We start from the raw sequence: 18,839 nt of genomic DNA, 5'->3' as shown, positions 1-18,839 counted from the left end.
GAGTTCTCACGAGATCTGATGGCTTAAAAGTGTGACATTTCTGCCCTCCCTCTTGCTCGCTCTCTCCTGCCGCCTTGTGAAGGTGCTTAAGTCTCCTTTGCCTTCTGCAATGAATTTAAGTTCCCCGAGGCCTCCCCAGCCATGTGGAACTGGGGATTAAACCTCTTTCCTTTATAATACCCAGTCTCGAGCATTTCTTTTTTTCTTTTCCTTTTTCTTTTTTCTTTCTTTTTTTTTTTTAGACAAAGTTTCGCTCTTGTTGCCTAGGCTGGAGTGCAGTGGTGCAATCTTGGCCCACTGCAACCTCCGCCTCCCGGGTTCAAGCGATTCTCCTGCCTCAGCCTCCGGAATAGCTGGGATTACAGGCATGAGCCACCACACCTGGCTACTTTTGTATTTTTAGTAGAGATGGGGTTTCTCCACGTTGGTCAGGCTGGTCTCGAACTCCCGACCTCAGGTGATCCACCCGCCTTGGCCTCCCAAAGTGCTGTAAGCCACCGTGCCCAATCTTTTTTTTTTTTCTTCTTCTTTTTTTTTTGAGACGGAGTCTTGCTCAGTCACCCAGACTGGAGTGCAGTGGCGCGTCTCGGCTCACTGCAACCTCCTCCTCCCAGATTCAAGCAATTCTCCTGCCTCAGCCTCCCGAGTAGCTGGGATTACAGGCTCCTACTACCATGCCTAGTTAATTTTTGAATTTTTAGTAGACAAAGGGTTTTCACCATGTTGGCCAAGTTGGTCTTGAAATCCTGACCTCAAGTGATCCACCTGCCTTGGCCTCCCAAAGTGCTGGGATTACAGGTGTGAGCCACAGCGCCTGGCCTGGGTCTGTATTTCTAAAGGCTCTTGTGTCACATAAAACTTTCATTAAGAAAATCTCTTATGTTTTTCTCTTGTTAATTTGTCTTTTGTTTTAGGAGTATTGGCTTTGATGGGAAGGAAAGGTATCACAGCTTTTTTTTTGCCCCTGTAGTATAAAAAATGCTAATGTATCCTGGCCAAGTTGGGATTACCCCAAGAATCCAAGATTGGTTTACTATTAGAAAAGCGATTCATGTACTTCATCACGTTACCATATTAAAGGCAAAAAGATACCATCTCAATAAATGTAGAAAAAAATACTAGTAGCATTTAATATCTGTCAATAATAAAAACTCAAGTAATTTGAACTAGTAGTTGATAAAGAACATCTAGCAAGGTTAAAAACAAAAAGAACAAAAGCCTATACCATACTTGCATACTTGGTTTTTTTTTTTTTTAAATGAGGCGGAGTTTTGCTCTTGTTGCCCAGGCTGGAGTGCAGTGGCGCAATCTCGGTTTGCTGCAACCTCTGCCTCCCGGGTTCAGGTGATTCTCCTGCCTCAGCCTCCTGAGTAGCTGGGATTAGGATTACAGGCATGCACCACCATGCCCAGCTAATTTTTGTATTTTTAGTAGAGACAGGGTTTCGCCATATTGGCCAGGCTGGTCTCAAACTCCTGACTTTGGATGATCTGCCCACTTCGGCCTCCCAAAGTGCTGGGATTACAGGCATGAGCCACTGTGCCTGGCCTGCCTATACCATACTTAATAGTGAATGTTGAAAGCACCCCAGTGAAGATCAGGAGTAAAGCCTAAGAACTCCCAATATCATCACATTATACCAGCCTGTGTAGTAGAACAAGAATAAGAAAGCAAATAAAAATGTGTAAGGCGGCAAGGCACGGTGACTCACGCCTGTAATCCCAGGACTTTGGGAGGCTGAGTCAGAGGACTGCTTGAGCCGGAGAGGGGAAGGTTGCAATGAGCAGAGATCACACCAAAGCACTCCAGCCTGGGCTACAGAGTGAGATCCTGTCACAAAAAGAAAAAGAAAAAAATTGTAAAGGCTTGGGAAGGAAGAAAAAACTTGCAGATATTATGATTGCATGGAAAACCCAACATTATCTACACAAATAAATTAGTAAAATTAGTAAGTGAGTTCAGGAAGGTTTCTGTATACAAAATAAATATGTAAAAGTCAACTGCACTTCTATATACCAGTAACAGTTAGAAATGTAATTGTGAGGCTGGGCGCGGTGGCTCATGCCTGTAATCCCAGCACTTTGGGTGGCCAAGGCGGGTGGATCATCTGAGGTCAGGAGCTTGAGAGCAGCCTGGGCAACACGGCAAAATCATATCTCTAATTCTATCTCTACTAAAAATACAAAAATTAGCCGAATGTGATGGCACATGCCTGTAGTCCCAGCTACTCAGGAGGCTGAGGCAGGAGAATCACTTGAACCCGGGAAGCCGAGGTTGCGGTGAACTGAGATGGCGCCACTGCACTCCAGCCTGGGTGACAGATGGAGACTATCCCAGAAAAAAAAAAAAAAAGAAATGTAATTTTGAATGGTATCATCTATAATAGCATGAATAAATATCAATTACCCAGGAATAAATCTAACAAAATATGTGAAGACCATTTATGGAAAACACGGTAAAACTTTACTTAAAGACATTAAAGAAGAACTAATAAATGGAGAGACAGCATGTTCACAACAGAAAGACGCAATGTTGTAAATATATCTGTTCTCCCTAAATTGTATATTCTAGGCAATTCCAATCAAAATCCTAACAGGCTTTTAAAAAGGAACCGAACACGCTGATTCCAAAACTTATAGGGAATGGTCAATGGCCAAAAAATAACAAATCACTTTTAAACAAAAGTAACAGACAGGTGTGTGTTGGGGTTGGGGGCTTGTCCTCTACCAGATATTAAGATACAGAAAACCATGGTAATTAAGATGGAGTGAAAGAGCTCCCACAACTCAACCCAAAAAACAAATGAATAGTCCAATTAAATGAATTAAATTGAATGGTCCTTTCTCCAAAGAAGCTATACAAATGCCCACTGAGCATATGAGAAGATGCTTGACCTCATTACAGAACTGCAAATCAAAACCACAACGAGCTACCACTTGACACACATTAGGATGGCTACTATCAAAGACAAAAGCAAAATTAGAAAAGAAGTATCGGTGAGGACATGGAGTAATTGGAACCTTGTATATTGCTGGTGTGATGGTAAAATGGTGTAGCCTTCTGTGAAAATAGTATGGCCGTTCCTCAAAAAATTAACACTGGGCTACAGGCATTGGTTCATGCCTGTAATCCCAGCACTTTGGGAGGCTGAGACGGGAGAATTGCTTGAGGCCAGGAGTTCGAGACTACCCTGGGAAACATAGTGAGACCCCCATCTCTAGAAAAAATAGATATAATTTTAAAACATTAAACATTGAGCTGGCATGTAATCCTGTAATTCCACTTCTGGTATATACCCAAAAGAATGGGAAGCAGAAATTCGAACAGACATTTGTATACCAATGTTCACAGCAGTATTATCCACAATAGCCAAAAGGTGGAAGCAAATGTCCACTGATGGATAAACAGATAAACAAATTTGGTATGTACCGACAATGGAATATTATTCAGCCTTTAAAAAGAATGAAATTATTTTTGTTGTTGTTGTTGAGACAGTCTTGCTGTTGTCACCCAGGCTGGAGTGCAGTGGCAAGATCTCGGCTCCCTGTAACCTCCGCCTCCCAGGTTCAAGCGACTCTCCTGCCTCAGACCCCCAAGTAGCTGGGATTACAGAGGCCTGCCACCACGCCCGGCTAATTTTTGTATTTTTAGTAGAGACGGGGGTTTCACCATGTTGGCCAGGCTGGTCTCAAACTCCTGACCTCAGGTGCTCTGCCCACCTCAGCCTTCCAAAGTGCTGGGATTACAGGCATGAGCTACCGCGCCCAGCCAAAAAACAATGAAATTCTGATATATGCCATAACATGGATGTACCTTGGAGACATGAAAGATATTATAAGTAAAAGAAACTAGACACAAAAGAACTAATATTATATGATTCCACTGATATGAGTGACCTGGAATGGTCAAATTCATAAAGATGGAAAGTAAAATGGTAGTTGCCAGGGGCTGGGGGAAGGGAGGGATGACTGTGGAATTGCAGTTTGGGAAGATGAAAAAGTTCTGATTGGGCGCAGTGGCTCATGCCTGTAATCCCAGCACTTTGGGAGGCCGAGGCTGGCGGATCACCTGAGGTCAGGAGCTTGAGACCACCCTGGCCAACATGGCAAAACCCCGTCTCTATTAAAATACAAAAATTAGCTGGGCGGAGCGGTGGGTGCCTGTAATCCCAGCTACTCAAGAGGCTGAGGCAGGATAATCGCTTGAACTCAGGAGGCGGAGGTTGCAGTGAGCCGAGATCACGCCACTGCACTCCAGCCTGGGTGACAGAGCAAGACTCCGTCTCAAGAAATAAAAAAGAAAAAGTTATGGGTCTCCCAAATATCTTGGACTACAGGCATGCACCACCATGCTAAACTAATTTTTTTATTTTTTTTGTAGGGATGGGATCTCACAATGTTGCCCTGCCTGGTCTTGAATTTCTAGGCTCAAGTGATCCTCCCGCCTTCACCTTCCAATGTGCTGGAATTATAGGAGTGAGCTACCATACCCTGCCCGTAGTAATTAATATTTATTGTATTTACACAAATATTGGTCTACAATGAATTTTGGAAAAAAATGAAGTTCAACATAGGAAATTTGAAAGCTCAGGGAGAATAAGACAAAATAAAATCCATAGTCATGTCTGGAAACTTGATTTCTGACAGACAGGGAATTGCAGACAAGTGGGTACAAAAGTAAAATTGGGGCTGGGTGCGGTGGCGCATGCCTGTAATCCCAGCACTTTGGGAGGCCAAGGTGGGCAGATCACCTGAGGCCAGGAGTTCAAGATCAGCCTGACCAACATGAAGAAACCCCGTCTCTACTAAAAATACAAAATTAGCTGAGTATGATCCCAGATACTTGGGAGGCTGATGCAAGAGAATTACTTGAACCCAGAAGGCAGACGTTGCAGTGAGTTGAGATCACGCCATTGCACTCCAGCCTGGGCAACAAGAGCAAAACTCCGTCTCAAAAAAATAAATAAATAAAAGTAAAATTGGAAGCTAATTATCAGTCACAAAAATCAAATCCAGGTAGATCAAATACTTAAATATGAAGTATGAAATATGAAGGACGAAATTAGAAACTTTTATAAGATAATAGAAAAGAATATCTCAAGTTGAGAAACGTTTCCTAGAGAAGATAAATTCGACATCAAAATTAGGAACTTCTGTCCAAAAGTCACCATCAATAAAATGCAAAAGCATTCCCAAACTGCAAGTAGATGTATGAACATATAACACTGGGATGGGCATGATATTCCATGTCTATAATCCTAGCATTTTGGAAGACAGGAAGATCACTTGAGGCCACGAGTTCTAGACCAGCCTGGCCAACATGGTAAAACCTTATCTCTCCTAAAAATACCAAACTTGGCCGGGCGTGGTGGTATGTGGCTGTAATACCAGCTACTTGGGAGGCTGAGGCAGGAGGCTTGCTTGAGCCGGGGAGGTTGAGGCTGCAGTGAGCCATGTTCTTGCCCCTGCACTCCAGCCTGAGCAACAAAGTGAGACCCTGTCACAAAAAGAAAAAAACATAAAACTGATATGGAATACTTATCATCCAGAATATATAAAGAACTCTTATTAATCAATAAGAAAAAGACCACCCATTCATTAAAAAAATGGGGAGAAAGCTATAAACAGGCATTTACAGTACAGAAAAAACAGTTGGTTTATAAACACAAAAAGATTCTCCTCTGTTAGCTGGGCGTGGTGGTGCACATCTGTGGTCCCAGCTACTTGGGAGGCTGAGGTGGTAAGATCACTAGAATGCAGGAGGTTGAGGCTGTGTGAGCTGTGACCATACCATTGTACTCCAGCCTGGGTGACAGAATGAGACCCTGTCTCAAATAAAAATAAATAAAGAAGAAAAAATTATTGGCCAGGTGTGGTGGCTCACGCCTGTAATCCCAGCACTTTGGGAGGCCAAGGCGGGCAGATCACAAGGTCAAGAGATCGAGACCATCCTGGCCCACATGGTGAAACCCCATCTCTACTAAAAATACAAAAATTAGCTGGGCATGGTGGTACACGCCTATAGTCTCAGCTACTCGGGAGGCTGAGGCAGGAGAATGGCTTGAACCTGGGAGGTGGAGGTTGCAGTGAGCTGAGATCGCGCCACTGCACTCCAGCCTGGCAACAGAGCAAGACTCTATCTCAAAAAAAAAAAAAAAAAAAAAAAGAAAAGAAAAGATTCTTCACTTCAATAGTAATTAAATACATGCAAATTATAACTATAATGAGACACAGGCCACACTCCTGGTGTTGACAAAAATTAAAATTGACAAGAATGAGGTCAACCGAAACACTATCACTGACTTTTAGTGCAAGGGTTGATTGTTATAAACCACTTTAGGGAAAAAAAATAGCATTATCCCATAGCATGGAAGCACCTTTAAACCTTGCAATTCCATTCTTAGTTATACACTCTAAAGCGTACATGCAATGTGGGAAAATCATACAACATAATACTATACAGTGGTGAAAAATAAACTACAGCTACCTCCATCAACACAAATGAAGCTCCAAAACATTATGTTGAGGCCAGGCATGGTGGTTTATGCCTATAATCCCAGCACTTTGGGAGGCCAAGGCGGGTGGATCACCTACTAGGGAGGCTGAGGCAGAAGAATCACTTGAACCCGGGAAGTAGAGGTTGGGGTGAGCCGAGATCGCATCATTGCACTCCAGCCTGGGCAACAAGAGCGAAACTCCGTCTCAAAAAACAAAAAACATCATGTTGAATAAAAGTCACAGAAATACAGCAAATTCCTTTTTTTTAAATTTTTTATTTTGTAGTGAAGGGGTCTCCCTATATTGCCCAGGCTGGTCTTGAACTCCTAGGCTTTAGCAACCCTCCTGCCACAGCCTCTCAAAGTGCTGGGATTACAGGTGTGAGTCACCATACCCAGCTAGCATATTCTTATATACAGCATTAAAATAGGCTTCTGGGCTTTGCAAAACCAAACCATATAGTACTTAGAGACTTAAGGGTGTGTGTATTTAGGAAAACTATAAAGAAAAGCACGAAGTCTGTAATTTCCCTCAGGTAGAGACAGGAGAGCACATGACTGGGGAGAAGCACATATAGAAACTTCTAAGAAACTGACTCTGATCTATTTCTTAACTTGGATCGTAGGGACACAGTTGTTTACTATTCTTTAAGTTGAACATATGGCTTATATGTATATAGATTTCACAATTTTTAAAAACTTAAAAGATAAAAAGTGTGTAGATGATGGCTAAGGATGCAGGAATAGAACTGGGTCCCCTGAGGCTCAAGGCAGAGGCTAGGCGGATTGTCAGGCTTCTGACCCACTGGAGAATGCAAACCAAGAATGTGCTGAAAGCCCAGCCCCTCAACATTTGATTTTGTCTCCCTAGCATTTTTTTTTTCTTTCAGAAACTGTCTTTCCCCCAACCCAGAAGGGGTGCCAATCATGTGGCCTTACCTGTCCCATCAATAGAACCATGTGACTCAGGCCAACTAACCAGGGTATTTCCACTCATCTAGCCTCGGGGGTTACTTAATACAGGGGGTGAGCAGAGGTCCCAAGAGAGCCCAGTCAGAGCCTTCCCTGTGTCTTCTGTTGGAACAACTCAGAATCTCAGTGGATTGCTAGACATAAATGCATTGTAAGCCTAGAGCTCCATGAAAATCGGCCTGAAAACCCATTAAAACCAGTAGAAAGGAAAGCAGAAAAAAGGCTGGAGAGTCACAGGGGACAAAGGTGGGTAAGAAACAGACAAAGTCCTTATCCTGTCCTTTAGGTATCTGGATCCAACCTTTCCTGCTTCCCAGTTATATAGGCTAATACAACCCCCTTTCTGGATCTTTCTTTCATTTTTTATTCTATTTTTTTGGTTTGAGACAGAGTCTCGCTCTGTCACACAGGTGGGAGTGCAGTGGCGTGATCACAGCTCACTGCAACCTCCGTGCCTGCACTCAAGTGATCCTCCCACTTCAGCCTCTCCAGTAGCTAAGACTACAGGCACATGCCACCACCCCCATGCCTGGCTAATATCTTTTTGTTTTTTGGTTTTTTTTTGTAGAGATGGGGTTTCTCCATGTTGCCCAGGCTGGTCTCGAACTCCTCAGCTCAAGCAGTTCACCTGTCTCAGCCTCCCACAGTGCTGGGATTATAGGTGTGAGCCACCGCACCTGGCCTGGATCTTTCTTAACATCAACTGCAATCAAGTGTCCTAAGTAACTCAGAATTCTGTACCAGGAGCAGGGTTTTGCAAATGACAGACCCTAATATCTGGAATTTGCTGGGTTGAGGTGGGTGTAAGATGGGGTCCCCCTTTCTGACTCAGGGATGAGCAACACCTATCAAGTGGTGCAAGGTAGCCAAAGCCTCTCCTGTTGAGCCCAGTGAGTCAGACCACATGCTCAATGAGGCTGGAAATTGGTAGGACTTGTTAAAAAAAAAAAAAAAAAAGGCAGGTGCCTGGGGTGTGCTGCCCCTTCTTCAGCCTTCAGTAAGTTCTGTGAGAAAAAGATGCACTTTAGTCCCAGTTGACCTTTCTGAAAGCAAGGAAGGAGAAAAGCAAGCCGTGAGTTTCTCCTTCCGCCTGGGGCAAGCAATTCAACTGAGCTGAGAACCAGAAAATCATATTTCAGGATTGCAAAAGTCAGCTTCCCTGCCCCAGGCTAAGAGCACAGGTAAAGGCTGAGAGAGGGAGGACACAGGGTGAGAGGGGACAGAAACCCGAAAAAGCAGCTTCCCCTGGCTCCCTGCCAGCGTCGCCTGCCTGGCCAAACCACAAACAGCCTAAAGGCAAGGGGCCAGAGAGCCCAGGCCTCATCCCTCTGACCCCCGCCCAGTGTGTTGGGGCGGAGGCCAGAAGGCTGCAGTCTGAAGGCAGGCTCGAGGAGAACAGGGTGTAGAGGGAGCAGGTGTAGGGGGGACAAGGTCCAGATTCTAGAGCATGACTTGACTGAGTTTCTAGCTCCAGTTGGCAGCTTACAGGGTTATCAGTAAATAGACTAAGGTCCTGGCATGGTGGCTCATGCCTGTAATCCCAGCATATTGGAAGGCTGAGGCAGGAGGATTGCTTGAGGCCAGAGTTCAATACCAGCCTGGGCAACACAGCAAGATCCTGTCTCTACAAAATATTTAAAAATTAGCCCGGTATGGCAGCACATGCCTGTGGTCCTAGCTACTCAGGAGGCTGAGGTGGGAGGATGGCTTGAGATTGGGAGGTTGAGCCTATAGTGAGCCATACTTGTGCCACTGCACTTCAGCCTGGGTGACAGAGGGAAACTCTATCTCACACACACACACACACAAAGAGTAGCATCGAGGCCTGACTGAGAAGAATGTACATCAGCCAGCTTTGCTTGCATGTGGGCAGCCTGTACCACACCGGGGTGGTGCATTTCTGGAATTGTTTATGTGGAAAAGGCCATGGGTGGATGCCAGGCAGTCAAGGGGTGGAGTGCAGTGGCTATCTATTTATTTCTGCCCTACAGGGGGTGGAATTGTGGCCCCCAAAAATCTAAGTCCAAGGCCTAATCCTCACCCTATACCTGTGAATATGACTTTATTTGGAAAATGGGTCTTTGCAGATGCAATTAAGTGAAAGATCTTGAGATGAGATTATTATGGATTGAGTGGACCCTAAAACCAGTAACACATTTTTTGTGTGTGGTCGAGATGGGGTCTTGCTATATTGCCCAGGCTTGTCTTAAACTCCTGGGCTCAAGCAATTCTCCCGCCTTGGCCTCCCAAAGTGCTAGGATTACAGGCCTGAGCCACCACACCCGGCCTGACACGTTTTTTTTTTTTTTTCATGTGTAGGGCATTTGTTTGTAGGGAGGTCACAAGCTCTGTGTCCCTTGTCACAATGACCCCAGATTACTGTTGGGTGTGTTGTAAACAGAGGAGGCATTCTTCGCACCCCCTGCTCTGAGCACACCCCAACACATGTAATTATAAGAAAAGAAGGCACAGACATGACAGGAGAAACACAGAAGGGGCCATCCTGTGAAGATGGAGGCAGAGATTGGAGTGACGCAGCTACAGGCCAAGGAACTCCAAGGATTTCCTGGGGCCACAGAAGCTGAAAGAGGCAAGAAAGGATCATTCCTTCAAGGCATCAGAGGGAATATAGTCCCCTTAATACACTGACGTAGAACTCCTACCCCCCAGAGCTGTGAGATAAGAGATGTCTGTTGTTTTTAGCCACCAAGTAAGTTGGGATTCGTTGTGGCAGCCCTGAGAAACAATTACCTGCCCAGCAAATTGGAAAAGGGTCCCCTACTACCCAGTGTGGCTGTTTGATAGTGAACAGAGGCATTACCTCAGACCTAGGTGACAATCAAAATAGCCCATCCTCCTTAGCACAATGTTAGGGTTGCGGATGGTCACATGACCCCAGCTAGCCAACCAGAGTTATCCTTTGAATTTATTTGTTTTTGTTGTTTGTTTTGTTTTTTTGAGACTGCGTCTCGCTCTGTCACCCAGGCTAAAGTGCAGTGGCAAGATCTTGGCTCACTGCAGCCTCCACCTCCTGGATTCAAGCAGTTCTCCTGACTCAGCCTCCTGAGTAGCCCAGGCTCAGCTAACTTTTGTATTTTTAGTAGAGACAGAATTTCACCATGTTGGCCAGGCTGATCTCGAATTCCTGACCTCAGGTGATCCTCCTGCCTTGGTCTCCCAAAGTGCTGGGATTACAGGCGTGAACCACCGTGCCCAGCCTTACCCTTTGAATTTGTATAGATGTCGGGAAAGAAGTATTTCTTACCTCTGAAATTGCTAGACACAGGTACAATGTGAGCCTAGGTTGCCAGTGGTCATTTGTCACCCCACAGAGAGAGCTGGCTCGAGAAGGAAGCCAACAGAGAAGAAAGCAGAGAGCCAAGAGTAAAAAGAGGCAGGGCTTGATGCTGTCATCTCTGGCCCTACAAGCAACGCTATCTAAAAACACAGATCTATCTCTGGACAAACTACCTTACCTAAACACAGATCTATCTCTGGACAAACAACTGTACCTAAATACAGATCTATCTCTGGGCTTTTCTGCCAGTCACTTCCCCTTTTCTGCTCAAATCAATTTGAGACAGGATCGCAGCCATTTCAGAGGGCAGATTCTGTAGCCAGTATGTGTTTGACAGGCTTGTTCCCAGTGCTGTAAAGAAATAGTACTTGAACATAAATTTAATTTCCTCAGCAAGGCCATTTTTATACTTTCTACAGAAAGGGTACACTCGCCAGCAGTTTTGCCCCTTGAGTATATCGAACAAAGGAGACAGGGTCATTTATAACCTGATGCGTCCACCCTACTGCTGTGTCCGGTTTTCATTGGCTGGACCTCACATTCTGTATTTGTCCCGACTGGCTAGCAACTTAGAACCTTTTAAAAGAGGCAAAGGCAGAGGAGAAAAAAGGAAGGAGGAAGTAACTTGCGGAACGTTGAGAAAGGTAAAAACACCTTCAAATAAGGAAGAGGAACAGGCTATGACCTAATGCTTGCTTGGACCAGTATAAGCATGCTAGGGCAAATATTTAGGCTAAATTGTGGAAGCTAAGAACATTAAAGTACATTGATTTCTTTACTACAGATAGCAGATATTTAAGAATGTTAGCATAGGTCTTTGAATAAATTTTGCTTCTAAGAGAAGTTACTATTTATTCCTAATTAGATGGGAAGCAAAGTCTTTGAAGAGGAACCTCTACTTTACTTTTTACATATGTCTCAAGTACAGCAGATAAAAATCTCATCAGAACAAACAACCAAGGCTTCCATAAAACAGGCTGATTTTCTTCAGATTAACCACAGAATCAGAGTGAGTTACAACCAACGCCCGTGTAACAGGACACTTTCTTTGGCCTGGGCAACATGGCCTTCCACCAGCACTTTCTTCAGGCCTCAGAGAACTCGTGGTTGAAAAAAGCCATGCCATTCACACAAAGCCTAATCTGCCAGGAATTAACAAGCAGCTATGCCCACAGTGGACCCATTTCCTACCTCCAGCCTGAAGTCCTGCGGAACTGTCAACCCCACAAACCAAATGCAGTAATGCAATAAATGTGGAAACCCCAGAGAGAAGAGGAGGCCTCAGGAGGAGGGAGGTTGGTGCCTCCATTTGCTCAGCTCCTTGACAGCAAATTAGTGAGGAGCAGCTGCTTCACTTCCAGTTGGCTGGGTTTGCTGCTTTTAAAAGTCTGACTATTGGCCGGGCGAGGTGGCTCACGCCTGTAATCCCAGCACTTTGGGAGGCTGAGGTGGGTGGATCACGAGGTCAGGAGACCGAGACCATCCTGGCCAACATGATGAAACCTGTCTCTACTAAAAATACAAAAATTAGCTGGGCATGATGGCATGTGCCTATAGTCCCAGCTACTCAGGAGGCTGAGGTAGGAAAATTGCTTGAACCCGGGAGGCAGAGGTTACAGTGAGCTGAGATTGTGCCACTGCACTCCAGCCTGGGTGACAGAGTGAGACTCCATCTCAAAAAAAAAAAAAAAAAAGAAAGAAAAGAAAAAAGTCTGACTATTAAAGCCAAATGATGCTCCTTTAAAAAATCAAAAAAACAGGCTGGGTGCAGTGGTTCATGCATGTAATCCCAGTACTTTGGCAGGCCAAGGCAGGTGAACTGTTTAAGCCCAGAAGTTCCAGACTAGCCTAGCAACATGGCGAAACCCTGTCTCTACAAAAAATCAGCTGGCTCTGGCGGTGCACACCTGTAGTCCCAGCTACCCAGGAGGCCGAGGTCAGAGGACCATCTAAACCCAAGGGGTTAAGGCTGCAGTGAGCCATGACTGTGTCACTGCACTCCAGCCTGAGGGACAAAGTGAGACCCTGTCTTGAAAAAAATAATCAGAAACAACCTGAAGTACTGTTACAATGGACCTAAACTTGACGCATTAGGCTCCGTGAATGAGAGAGTTTAACGTTTCTGAAAGCATACAGTTCATTCTTTCATTCCTCCTTTTTTTTTTTGAGACGGAGTCTTGCTCTGCTGCCCAGGCTGGAGTGCAGTGGTGCGATCTCGGCTCACTGCAAGCTCCGCCTCCCGGGTTCACGCCATTCTCCTGCCTCAGCCTCCCAAGTAGCTGGGACTACAGGCGACCGCCACCATGCCCGGCTAATTTTTTGTATTTTTTAGTAGAGATAGGGTTTCACCATGTTCGCCAGGATGGTCTTGATCTCCTGACCTCATGATCCACCCGCCTAGGCCTCCCAAAGTGCTGGGATTACAGGCGTGAGCCACCGTGCCTGGCCTCATTCTTTTTTTTTTTAACTGTCTCTACCTCATTTCTCCCAAACTACCATCAATATGACAGTTTTCCCAAACAAGGCTGCCCCATTTCTAAATATTCACAAGTCCATTTGCCAGGGTCTGCCAGGGCAGTGTTTATTGCTTCAAGATGTGCGCTAATATCAAGTGGCTTTGCAGCATGGGAATATGCTTGGCTGGGCCCCTCCGTTTACTGTCAAACTGATACCTTGGAATCCTGCTCTTATAAATGTTCTGTTGTGTGTTTGTTACTTGATATTTTTAGAAACACCCAAGTTAGCCCTATAAAAACGGATTGATTCCTCTGTGATGATCCAGGTACTCATGATGCTTCAAGTCTGGTGGCCGTCACTAGTAACTAAGGTGGTGTGGGCCGAACAGAGTTCTCCCCGAGCACAGGGAGCAACTCTTGATTGTCTCTGTGGCTCAGGTGCCTGTCCCCTGCTAAGCCCAAGTCCTCCAAAGACAGGGACTGTGTCTTATCTGTCTTTATAGCCCACAAACCCATAGTAGTGCTGGGTACATAGTGAGTGCCTCCTTGTTGAACGAAATGCAGCCTTAAGAAAAGAAAGAACTAACCAAGTGTGGTGACTCACGCCTGTAATCCCAGCATTTTGGGAGGCCGAGGTGGGCGGATCACAAGGTCAGGAGTTCGAGACCAGCCTGGCCAATATAGTGAAACTTTGTCTCTACTAAAAACACAAAAATTGGCCGGGTGCGGTGGCTCAAGCCTGTAATCCCAGCACTTTGGGAGGCCGAGATGGGCAGATCACGAGGTCAGGAGATCAAGACCATCCTGGCTAACACGGTGAAACCCCATCTCTACTAAAAAAATACAAAAAACTAGCTGGACATGGTGGCGGGCGCCTGTAGTCCCAGCTACTCGGGAGACTGAGGCAGGAGAATGGCGTGAACCCGGGAGGCAGAGCTTGCAGTGAGCTGAGATCCGGCCACTGCACTCCAGCCTGGGCAACACAGCGAGACTCCGTCTAAAAAAAAAAAAATACAAAAATTAGCTGGACGTGGTAGCAGTCGCCTATAGTCCCTGCTACTCCTACTTGGGAGGCTGAGGCAGGAGAATTGCTTGAACCCGGGAGGCGGAGGTTGCAGTAAGCCAAGATCGAGCCACTGCACTCCAGCCTGGGCAACAGCGTGAGACTCCATCTCAAACAAAAAAAGAAAAAAAAAAGAAAAAAGAACTTTTTTTCTTTTATTATAGTTAAAATACACATAACATTGACCATCTTAATCATTTTAAAGTGTACAATTCAGTAACATTAAATACACTCACAGTGTTATGCAATGTCATACTTTTTTTTTTTTTTTGAGACGGAGTCTCTCTCTGTCGCCCAGGCTGGAGTGCAGTGGTGCAATCTCGGCTCACTATAAGCTCCGCCTCCTGGGTTCACGCCATTCTCCCGGCTCATCCTCCTGAGTAGCTGGGACTACAGGTGCCCGCCACCAGGCCCAACTAATTTCTTTTATTTTTAGTAGAGATGGGGTTTCACCACTCACAGGATGGTCTCAATCTCCTGACCTTGCGATCTGCCCGCCTCGGCCTCCCAAAGTGCTGGGATTACAGGCGTGAGCCACCGCACCCAGTCGCAATGTCATACTTTTTAATTTAAAAGAAAAAAATCTTTCTTTTTCTCTTTTAAAGGTTCATGGCTCATGCCTGTAATCCCAACACTTTGGGAGGCCAAGGTGGGAGGACTGCCTGAGCCCAGAAGTTTGAGATCAGCCTGTGCAACACAGTGGAACCCCATCTCTACAAAAAATAAAAAATTAGCTGGGAAGGGTGGCACGTATCTGTGTTCCCAGCTACTCAGGAGGCTGAGGTGGGAGCCCAGGAGGTCAAGGCTGCAGTGAGCTGTGGTTGTTGAACCACTGCACTCCAGTCTGGAGCACAGGGTGAGACTCTGTCTCAAAAAAAAAAGAAGAAGAAAAAAAAGACTCCTTAATAAAATTACTCTAAATAGGTTAACAGTTTTTCTAAGAAATAAAAAAAAAACCCAAAAGATATAATACAGAGCCTGATTTCAAGGCAATCTAGACAACAAGGTGTGAATACCGTTCTCCACTAAATACAACTGTTATCACTTCTTAGCTCTTCTGTGATCATCTCCCAGTGCTCAAAACGCATTCATCAAGCAAATGTCTTGAGCACTCTGTTAGATGATGGGAATAAACAGATGAGCAGACATGGCCCGTGCCTGTGAGGCGCTTAAAGACCAGAGAAGAGACAGATGCTTATTTCTAATTCCCCACACTATACTGCGAACCTCTTAAGGGTAGGGGTTTTTGCCATTTTTTTCCCCCTGCTCTATCCCCGGTATACTGAACAGTGCCTGGCACACTACAGGCATTTAAAAAATACTTGACGGATAAATAAATAATGAAAATCTGGCTGGGGAAGTAGGAGAAAGCTTCACCGAAGACATTAGTTGAGTTTGCTCTTGAAATTACTATTATTGTTATTATCTTTGAGATGGATTCTCACTCTGTCACCCAGGCTGGAGTGCAGTGGTGCGATCGCCACCATGTCTGGCTAATTTTTGTATTTTTAGTAGAGATGGGGTTTCGCTATGTTGGCCGGGCTGGTCTCGAACTCCTGATCTCAGGTGATCCACCCACCTTGGCCTCCCAACATGCTGAGATTACAGGCGTGAGACACTGCACCCAGCCAAAAATATTATGTCTTGAAAGAGTTACAGACATCCCCACAGGAGAAGAGGGTCTTCTCGGAAGCTTGGGTACACAGCAGGTGGCACGATTGGATGGTGGAGTAGAACATGGAAAGAGCCTACAGTTCATTCTTTTGCCATTCAGAGAGCACCTTCTGTGTATCCAGCAATGTGCTTAAGCACTGGAGCTGCTAATGAGGAAGAGGCAAGGAAAACTGTGTTGACAGCCTCAGGCAGCTATGGTCTGGGAGGCATTGCATGAGCTTTGACAAACAACTGGAAATCAGCACTGGGAGAAAGGTTGAAGAAGTCTCTGTAGGTGAAAGTGTGAGTGGTTGGCACACCTGGGGTAAAGAGACAGAGGGGCTGGGAAGATAGACAAAGAGATGCTTGGGAAGGAGCATGTGAATAAACTGAAGCAGTATGAGCTTCATCTAAGAGTCCCAGGAGCACTAAGGGTGGGAGGATCCCCTGAGCAGGCAGTACTCGGTGAAAGATGAATGTGAAGAACATCCTTCAGGATTGTTTGAGAAGCAATCAAGGCGTTCCCCAAAGTGAGAGAATAAGAGGAAGGGCTAATTTGAGGAACTGGAAGGAGACTCCCAGAACCTGATACCGGATTGAATGTATGCAAAACGTGCAAGGAAAGAAAGGAATCACAAATAATTATCAGGGCCAGGCGGGGTGTCTCATGCCTGTAATCCCAGCACTTTGGGAGGCCGAGGCAGGTGGATCACCTAAGGACAGAGTTCAAGACCAGCCTGGCCAACATGGTGAAACGCTGTCTCTACTAAAAATATGAAAATTAGCCAGGCATGGTGGTGGGTGCCTGTAATCCCTGCTACTCAGGAGGCTGAGGCAGGAGAATGGCTTGGACCCAGGAGGCGGAGGTTGCAGGCTTCAGTGAGCTGAGATGGCGCCATTGCACTCCAGCCTAGGTGATAAGAGTGAAACTTCATCTCAACAAATAATAATAATTATTATTATCAGATTTCTTTTTCCCAGGATGGACAACCAGCTAACTGTGACATTCATGAAAATAAATACAAGAAGAGACTGATGAGGAATTTGGTTTTAGAATGCTAAGTAGGAGAAGCCTGTGAGACAGCCCCAGGCAGAGGTCCGTGACAGGGTGGACATTCAGCACCAGAAGTCAGGAGGGACACCTGCCTGGAGGAGGGAGAGCGGCATGTCATCAGCTTCCGCATGGCTGAGGACACTAAGTGTATTAGTCAGGGTTCTCTAGATGGGACAGGACTAATACATGAAGGGGAGTTTATTAAGGAGTATTGACTCACACCATCACAAGATGAAGTCTCACAATAGGCCATCTGCAAGCTGAGGAGCAGGGAAGCCAGTCCAAGTCCCAAAACCTCAAAAGTAGGGAAGCCAACAGTGCAGCCTTCAGTCTCAGGCCGAGAGCCCCTGGCAAACCACTGGTGTAAGTCCAAGAGTCCAAAGCTGAAGAACTTGGAGTCGGATGTTTGAGGGCAGGAAGCATCCAGCACAGGAGAAAGATGAAGACCAAAGACTCAGCCAGTCTAGTCCTTCCATGTTCCTCTGCCTGCTTTTATCCTAGATGAGCCGGCAGCTGATTAGATGGTACCCACCCAGATTGAGGGCAGGTCTGCCTCTCCCAGTTCACTGACTCAAACGTTAATCTCCTTTTGGCAACACCCTCACAGGAGAGGGAGAGGGCAGAAGGCAAGAAGGGCCGTGGGTGGAACACGAAGACCCAGGGGATATTTAGAGAGTTAGTGGAACAGGAGGTCTCTGTGAAATAAATGGAAAAAAATGTCCAGCAAAGTAGGATGGGAACCTAGAAAGAGTAGCACTGCAGTGAGAAAGAGTCTTCAGGTATGGGAGCACAGTAGTACCAAAGGCCAGATCAAGGTAGAAAAGCCTGGGAAGTTTGATCAGAGGAACAGAGTGGGTCAGGGAATATGAGTGAAAGGGTATGTACAACTCTGAGTTATATCATTTAGAAGGGAGCTGTTTGCCCTCTGATTCCTTCCCTCTTCCCACTACAGGCAGGAACAGAAGGTGAAGGTGATGTTGAGTCAGTTTTGACTATGCAGAAAAGGGAGCAACAAGATGGAGGGCTCCTGAATGATCCTGTGGAACAGAGTTGGTTGCCTGTCCTGGACTGACCATCTACCTCTTAGCTATTATGTGAAAGAGGAAAAATTTTCTATCCTTTTTGAGCAAATGTATTTTGGGATCTTTTTTACAATTTAGCCTGTATCCTAAGTAATACAGAGTGTCTCCCAAAGGCACAGATAATAATAATTTTAGTAGTAGTAGAATTTAAAAAAAAATTTTTTTAACTTTTTAGGGAGACTTTTTAGGGTCTCATTATGTTGCCCAGGCTGGTTTTGAACTCCTGAGCTCAAGCAATCCTCCTGCCTTGGCCTCACAAAGTGCTGGGATTACAGGCATGAGCCACCACGCCTGGCCCCACCGATAGGAATATTTCTTGAAAGTATAAACCAAAAGTAAAATTCTAAGCCCTTCAACCAATTGAATGAACCCCTTTCGGCCAAGGGCATTCCAAAGAAACCTGAAAAACTAGTCCAGGCCATGATGGGAGGGGAATGGCTGAACATGCCTCATTATACCCCCTCCACTGGGGAGTTTAGATACAACTGACCAGCATTAATATTAAAACAGAGATCTTAAGTCTGACAAAAGAGACTCTTTGTAGCCATAAGATACCAAATTCCAACCTAACTCTATCAAATGACAGATAAAGAAGGAAATCAAAATATTTTACCCCCAAATATGTTACTTCACCATATTTTGAAACTGCTTTCTGCATCTGTAAAGAATCTGTTAACATAACTAGTTCTTTCCCCTTCCAGGTCCTCCCACCCTGAAGAGAGTAATGAAGAGTCTGGCACCTTTTAAGGTCTGATAAGAGAGGTT

At 45.4% G+C, this 18,839-nt stretch overlaps 1 protein-coding gene and 1 non-coding gene across 10 annotated transcripts in view; both read right to left on the bottom strand.

The window, feature by feature from the left end:
• Positions 1 to 18,839, bottom strand: part of DGLUCY (D-glutamate cyclase) — a 162,213-nt gene that overhangs the window by 84,037 nt on the left and 59,337 nt on the right. Inside the window, exon 3 of one of the 9 annotated variants that reach the window (XM_073011267.1) lies at positions 1,712 to 1,830. The exons of the other annotated variants lie outside the window; for them this stretch is intronic. The gene's annotated coding sequence lies outside the window, so the exon portion shown is untranslated. The remainder of the gene's footprint in view (positions 1 to 1,711; positions 1,831 to 18,839) is intronic. 9 annotated transcript variants of the gene reach the window in all.
• LOC119619181 (small nucleolar RNA SNORA11) lies at positions 9,780 to 9,908 on the bottom strand. The gene has a single exon (XR_005235613.1). It is a non-coding gene; the product is annotated as a small nucleolar RNA SNORA11 (small nucleolar RNA).

This window comes from Chlorocebus sabaeus, chromosome 24, assembly GCF_047675955.1.
Source record: "Chlorocebus sabaeus isolate Y175 chromosome 24, mChlSab1.0.hap1, whole genome shotgun sequence".
In the NCBI taxonomy this organism is placed as follows: Eukaryota; Metazoa; Chordata; class Mammalia; order Primates; family Cercopithecidae; genus Chlorocebus; species Chlorocebus sabaeus.
This window is presented reverse-complemented; position numbering and strand designations above follow the sequence as displayed.